General features: G+C 38.8%; 1 long non-coding RNA gene across 1 annotated transcript; it reads right to left on the bottom strand.

Moving 5' to 3' along the window:
• Positions 1–5599: 5599 nt before the first annotated feature.
• LOC131549925 (uncharacterized) lies at positions 5600–6455 on the bottom strand. Its single transcript, XR_009273522.1, has 3 exons — positions 6318–6455; positions 6169–6234; positions 5600–6064 (listed from the first exon to the last, which is right to left on the bottom strand). It is a non-coding gene; the product is annotated as an uncharacterized LOC131549925 (long non-coding RNA).
• Between the last annotated feature and the right edge of the window lie 680 nt (positions 6456–7135).

The following is a 7135-nucleotide window of genomic DNA, read 5'->3' as shown; positions in this document are numbered from 1 at the left end:
CAAGCGGTGACAGAATCAGAAACTCATGTAATTCGTGCACAAAAGTTTTATTAACTAAACACTAGCACATAACTCATCTAAACAAACAAACGCATAAACATACTCACGTGTACATACAAAGGAGAGCTAAAGTGGATGAATGAAGCCATTAGACTAGAGAAACCAGAGAATGCAGTTATGGAATATTAATCACTTAACCTTTGAATGAAACATCAGTGCTGTTTTACAACGGGGTCTACAGTTTATACTAAACCTCTGTTAGGTTTAGTTAAATGTACGATACTTGCATTGCCTTGGTCGTTGATGAGTGTCCGGATGCAGTCTTGGATGAAAGTCTTGATGGTTTTAAGGTTTGGTGATGTTGAAGTTGAAATCACATTCTTTCGGGTTTGAAGGGTGATGAACTCCAAAGATGGTTATTGGGAGTTTCTTCCCAGGTGAAAACTGAAGAACAGCTAAGAGAGACATCAGCTGAGATACGAGGATCTTTGTTGAATGGAAGGACAAGGGCAGAAGCCTGGCACAAACTTAAGGGTTCCAGAAGAGTTCAAGCTCAGCATCCCCATCTCCTCAGAATCTAAAATTAGCTAGACTGCCTGTGTCAAGGCCTGGCTCTGGGACTTAGTCACCAGAAGACGAGAAGGTGATGAGAGACGAGCGAAGAGACTAAAAAGCAGGCAGGTCACTGAAGTGAGGTCTTTTAAGTTCTGTGGAGGTCACACGTCTCGGGGGTCAAAGAGCCAATGGTGACTTACACTTTTGGAGGGAAAGTTTATGATTCTTTGTCTTAGAGCATGGTATTTTGCATATGTAATTCGATTGGGTGTTGATGCAAAAACTACTGAAGATTCTTAGAACATTAATATGTTAACATAGGTATAAGCATATAATATACACTCTCAATTAGATAATCCGAAGACGAATTCATTGAGACCAAACATGGTATAGGTGAGGTTACATTAACTAGTGATCTATCATAAGCATGCATAAAACAGTATACAATACACAAGACCATATACAAGGAGGTAGTAATCGTACACAAAGACCTGAGAATGTGTGTGTTCATTCAAAGAAAGGTTTTTCTATAAATTAATTAGAGAAGAGTCCATTTTATGGGCATTATGTTTTTCCTATGGTTGAAAGATAGTGAGAGGGAGAACTCTCGACATGCTATTAGGTCATAAAATTTATCTGGTCTGGCTGAGGTGTCCTGGTTGCCATGGTAACCAGGGGCCTGGGGTCGTTCACAGACATTCTGGCACCAGTTTATTGGGTGAGGGGTCTGTGATTATTTGTTAATCTAATGAATAATTGATTTGTTAAATCTAATGAACAATTGTGTGTCTGATTGGTCCAAATGCTACACAAGTGATAGCAAAGCTGAATTTTCAGCATCATTAATCCAGTCTTCAGAATCACACAATCGATCCTTCATATGTAAATCATGCTAATATGTTGATTTGCTGCTCAAGACATATTATATTATTTTTATTATTAGTAGTAGTAGTAGTAGTAAAAAATGGTGCTAAATAGCACTAAAAGTGATTATTTGGCTCGTAATCGTAGGGGAACCACTTTAAGTGCTACACAGCACCTATATCTTTAAAGATGGTGCTATATAGCACTTAAATTGTTTCCCCTATGATTACGAGCCCAAGAACCATTTAGCGGTGCTATATAGCACCTCAACTATCACAAATAATCGCTGAAGAACTAATTTTTTGTTTGTGTAGTAGTAGAATCAATGTTAAAAACCACTGTGCTGCTTAATATTGTTGTGGAAACTGTTTTTTTCTTTGATTCTTTGATGAATGAAAAGTTTAAATGAGCAGCATTTATTTGAAATAGAAATCATTTGACATGTCAACATTAAATGCGTCTTTACTGTCACTTATGTTTTTCTCTTATCTATTTGAGCTGTCTATTGTATGAAAGACAGCAGCCTGAACATCCTTCAGAATTTTTCCTTGTGTCTTTCATGGAAGAAGGAAAGGCATAAGAATTTGAAACTACATGAGGGTGAGTAAATGATGACTGAATTTTTATTTTTAGGCAAACTATTCCTTTAAAGATAACACTCCATGTGATGGTTATTATACCAATGTCTACCTAAGTGTACTTTTATTTTATTTTTTTTCTTTCTCAAACTTTTGATTGATTACCTAAATCCCACATCCTTTCTACAGACAAACTGTTATTTTTGAACAATTCCTTCTTGCACAAGTCCTAAGTTTTATTTGTGCCTAACTTATATACAATACAGAGGCAACACGTGGGCAGCTTTTGAGAGTCTGCCTGGAATACACACACATAGAAACAAGTCTACAGATGCTGACATTTATTCAAATATGACAAAATAACCTAGTTTCAATAAAAGCTAACATCAATGTCAGGGATAGGCTACCTCTGACATGGGTGAAAAATGGGGGGAGGTAATATTAGCTAAATCGACAAGGCAGCGCCTGCTTCAGAGAGGAGATATTAAGAGACGGTGGAGGCTAAATAGGGTTGTTTTTCTGGAGTACAGAGTAATGACTGTTGTGTGTGGGGAGCAAACATAATCACCTGAATGCATGCTGAAACAAATGCACCAAATTATTGCGTTGAGAGAAACTATACGTAATGGCATCATTACATCAGGCTGTATTTTTTGTTTTCTTCTCATTTTGTGCTCACTCTGTCTATTTTCAGATCTGCCAAACATTTAATATTGGAGAGTTTATTTTATCCAGACAAAAACACATTTTATGTCATTTTATGATGAGAAAGAACCAGTAATAGATTGATGGAATAAAAAAAAAAGTTCCGGATGCAGCAATGAAAAAAATTAGAACACACTGTGACTGCTGTTAAATTAATTTAAATGTAATTTAACACACAATGTTGTTCCCTGATAACACAAAACCTAATTAAGAGAGTTCAGAATGCATTTGCAGATACGTCACCCTTCGTAAACACATATAAACCTTTTGCACATTACATTTAGTTATGTAGCATCATGCGGTAAAATGCTACTTATCGGTTTTAACAGCACAAAAGTATGCAGCACGGTAATAGCAACTAAAGTGGATCTGTAGCAAGATTTGAAAAGCGAGAACAGACCACAGGTTAGCTCTGAACAGCAAATGATAAACGGATGTATTTAGTACCTGATGAATCTGAGGGAATTATCACGGCAGGCAGAGATTGTTTGATGCAGGAAATGTTCATTTGCCGTCACGATAACAACATTAATTAATTGTGCATCACGTCAGTGTTTGAAGTAGTCACAATAGCGGCATGCATTTCTGTTATATCTCCTTCCGCTATTCTTCGAGGTAAACAAATGCCTGTTGAATTGCATGAAACGTCTGTTTTTGTTTGCTATTAGTGGGACGTTTATTAAAATTGCTGTAGCCAAAGCACAGATTTCATTTAATGAAGTTGCGTTTGCAGCCAGACAAAAGCTGTGCATCACACGACACCACAATCAGCTGATTATGATTTCAGCCACGTAAGGCAGCAGATTTGATATACTGTCTAATTTAAAAACACAGTGATGAGCCTTTCCTGTGAGAGATTCAAATGGAGGAAATTACAGGCGGGCTAGGCACATGAGCACATTGTCGTCAATGCTGGTAAATTGAAGAGTGATTCAGTATAATGGATTTGTCAGGTGTTGTCTCTGCTTTGATCCGAACCCCAGGACGAAAGATGATAATGCCCTGGAAACGCCATGGCGACAAGATGGCAATCAGCGTCACTGATATGTATTACAAAATTAAAACACAGCAAAGACTGAAGATTCTTAGATTGTTTTTTTTTTTTTTCCTCCTTTGTGAGAGATTAGGCATGAATTTGATTAGACTAGATAGTGAATTACGCTCACATCCGCACACAATCGACACACTCGTTTGGTCTGTGCAGAAATGGTTCTCTTGAGCCAAGCATATGGAGAGCTGTCTCTGTTATTGGCCTGATTACTTCAGCTGTCTAGAAATCAAGCTCCGGCGTACTTACCCTCCTCCATGGGTGGGATGGAAGACTGTTTTCTTGTAAACAATCAATGCGCGATAAACGTGACGTTCGCGACTCCGAGGCGGCCTGCTTTCCAGCATTTAAAGTAGTAGTCTGGCTCCATCGCCAACAATTAACGTGTTTAAGTACACATGACTGCCGATTCCATCTGTTTCCTTGTCAGTCTGTCAACTTTTTAAACCATCTCTTTTTAGCGGTTGAATCGCTACTACATCTCGAGGTATTTCGGCAAGTCTTCCATCCACTTCCTTCAATGTGACAGCTTGGGAAGGACTTGAAATGCATTCAGAAAAACACATACATAGGTTTCTTTTTTTTTTTTTTTTCATAGACATACTGACAAGTGCTGGCAAATTGGGGACCACAACTGCAATCTCTGGGGTGACTTCAAATTGTAGTGTGACGAAAAGTTTTGAAAGTAGAGTGCTCTAGCACAGGTCAACTTGAAAGTTGTATTCAAGCAGACTTTTGGCAGTCAGCTAAGAGCTTGACAACAAAACAAAGTTATTTGTAGCTTTGAAGCTGAAAAACCCTAGTGAATTGTGTTCTTTTGTTGTTGTTCCAGGAGTTGGACCCATCTTCTCTATCGAAACAAGTTGGTCTGAAGAGCAAATTGGTGACCTGTACCCGAATACAGCAATATAGCAAAGTGCTGAGATCTTAACCTTTATTTCTCACAGCCGACTCTGAGGAGCCACGGCACTGGAGGTGATTTCATTAGCGCTGTGGGAGGGCACAAGGGTGGCGCGACCATGCAATGTCATGAGTCTAGAATTGCATGGGTGGAGCTGGAAACACAAACCGCCCCACAGACCTGAAAGCCGTTACCGTACCCACTAATTAGCTTAATTTTCTAAGAAAACAAACTGGGGCCAGATGGTGAGGCTAGCCAGTATTCATCGATCTCGAATCCACACGAGCGCACGCATGAGTTGGAAAGTGGGTTGTCTGCACAAAATACATTAAAAAGCTTCCTCTCCTTTAGCAGATTGATGGTTGAGAAAAGACAAATTAGCAGCAAAAGATTTGAGTGAAAAGTACAATTATGGGTAAAATACGGGTTTTTGGCAAGCTAGGTTGAAGGATTTCAGGTCTAAACATTTAACCACCAGCTCACGCCAATAGAAAGACTGATTACTCTGAGCAAAAAATTACTTACTGAGCAAAAAAGGCCACATCAAACATTTATTGAAACCTGTGGTGTGCTGCACCAATAACGCAACTGATTGGATGCAGTATTCAGTCCTGTGAATATTTATGACTGTAACATTAAAAGCAGATGTTTTTCCACCACTACAGGGTTTTTCCAAACAAATGGAAGAAACAAGCAGAGAAATGTACAAACAATATTCTTTAATTGACACTCCAATATATCATCATACAAAACACCATTTGTTAGAAATACACAAATTACAGATGCAATACTGTTTTTCTTTTACATAAAAATAGTATTCAGTGGCCACCTGTACTAATGTATCTTGACTTGACAACCTCAATATCCCTTGGGATAATTCAACATTTAATGAGAAGAAAACAAACAGAAAAAAACCCAATAAATTCAATACAACAAAACCCTCCAAAATTAACACTTCCCCACAAACCAATAAAGCAAAATAAAATGACCCTCACTCAAAATAAATAAATAACCAAAACCCACACTACAAACAAACCAAACAACAACAACAAAAAAAAAAACAATAAATCCTCCCCACAGATGATAGCCCTGGTTGGTTAGAAGGGAAATGACAATCAAAAATAACAATAGCCACACATAATTCTCACAACAAAACAAAATTACAATTAGATCAAACAAAATAAACAACAAAAACACCATCGGTTAATCTTACACGCACACGCACACACACAACAACAACCACACGCTCACACTCCATACAAACACACACTCCCTCACACACACAATTAATTCGCTATAATGCGACTTAAACACGCACAGTCCAATGCCCTTGAAGAGAAGCGAATTACTTTTCCGCAACACAGCAGCACAGTCAAGCCGCCGCACAGCAGCAAGACAGCAACGGACAAATTTCTATAAAATAATTACCCGATGGCCATTAGACACATGTACACTAAAATTTTTAAATGCATCTTTAGATACCAAAACAACTTGCAAAATACCCTATGAGAACCTACCTGCAGCACACTTAACTGGCTCTCAATACGAGTGGTGAACGATCCACCAATCCTGCCTGGATCAAGCTAAAAAAAAAAAAAACCTGATCCACTGTTAGTCAACGCCACCACTCAAAATAATGCGGCAACAAATCAATACAATCACGTACCCCGGAATGCGTTGATGCGGTTGAACACCCTCAGGCCCACGCCCAGAGTTAGAGAAGAATTCCAACCTTATACAGGTTACTGTGTTTACCAACTCAATGCTTGACGCACATCAAATAGTTTTCTCGACACGATCAACACGCAGCCAGTATACCATGCCGGAAGAAACGGAAGTCAATGGAACTCTCCACGCTTTTTTTTAAAGGGGCCGTAAACCTAACTTCCACCCAACTGCATCCACCCGCACAGAACAGAAAACCCCCCAAAGGGGATCACCCCATTACATATGCATATAAATACAGTAAATTAGCCACTATGTGTTTAGGAACAGCATATGCATTGAACTCTTATTTTTGACATGGCTTTGGATTATGTTGCTTATGTATGATTTATTTCATTCGGTTTTGTGACAACTGTATTATTGTGTGCATCCTACATTCTGTGGCCAACATCTGTAACCTTGAGCATTTGTAGCTCAGAGAACATAGTTCACGGTTTATGACCAGGTAGATGGGAAAGACTCTCTACTTCCTTCTGGGAAAGGCTTCTCTTAATTCAGTTCCTGATCTTTGGGTGGCCAACAGCCATTGGAGGACTGGTGGCAATAACCCTTTCATGCTCTACACTCATTTTAGCTAAATAACATGATTTAGGGATGTCTGCTGGTAATCTAATCTTGTAATGCTACTCTACTGAGACTGCTGTCCTAGCTCTGAGGTGTTTTAGTGCTGTCGTAGCTCTGAAGTGTTTAGTTTAAGGCAAGTATCACTATTATTATTGCTCATACTTACATGATTTTCACGACTAACCTAGTGTAGGG

Source organism: Onychostoma macrolepis, chromosome 11, assembly GCF_012432095.1.
Source record: "Onychostoma macrolepis isolate SWU-2019 chromosome 11, ASM1243209v1, whole genome shotgun sequence".
Classification (NCBI taxonomy): Eukaryota; Metazoa; Chordata; class Actinopteri; order Cypriniformes; family Cyprinidae; genus Onychostoma; species Onychostoma macrolepis.
The sequence above is the reverse complement of the archived record's forward strand: the minus strand, read 5'-3'. Positions and strand labels throughout refer to the sequence as shown.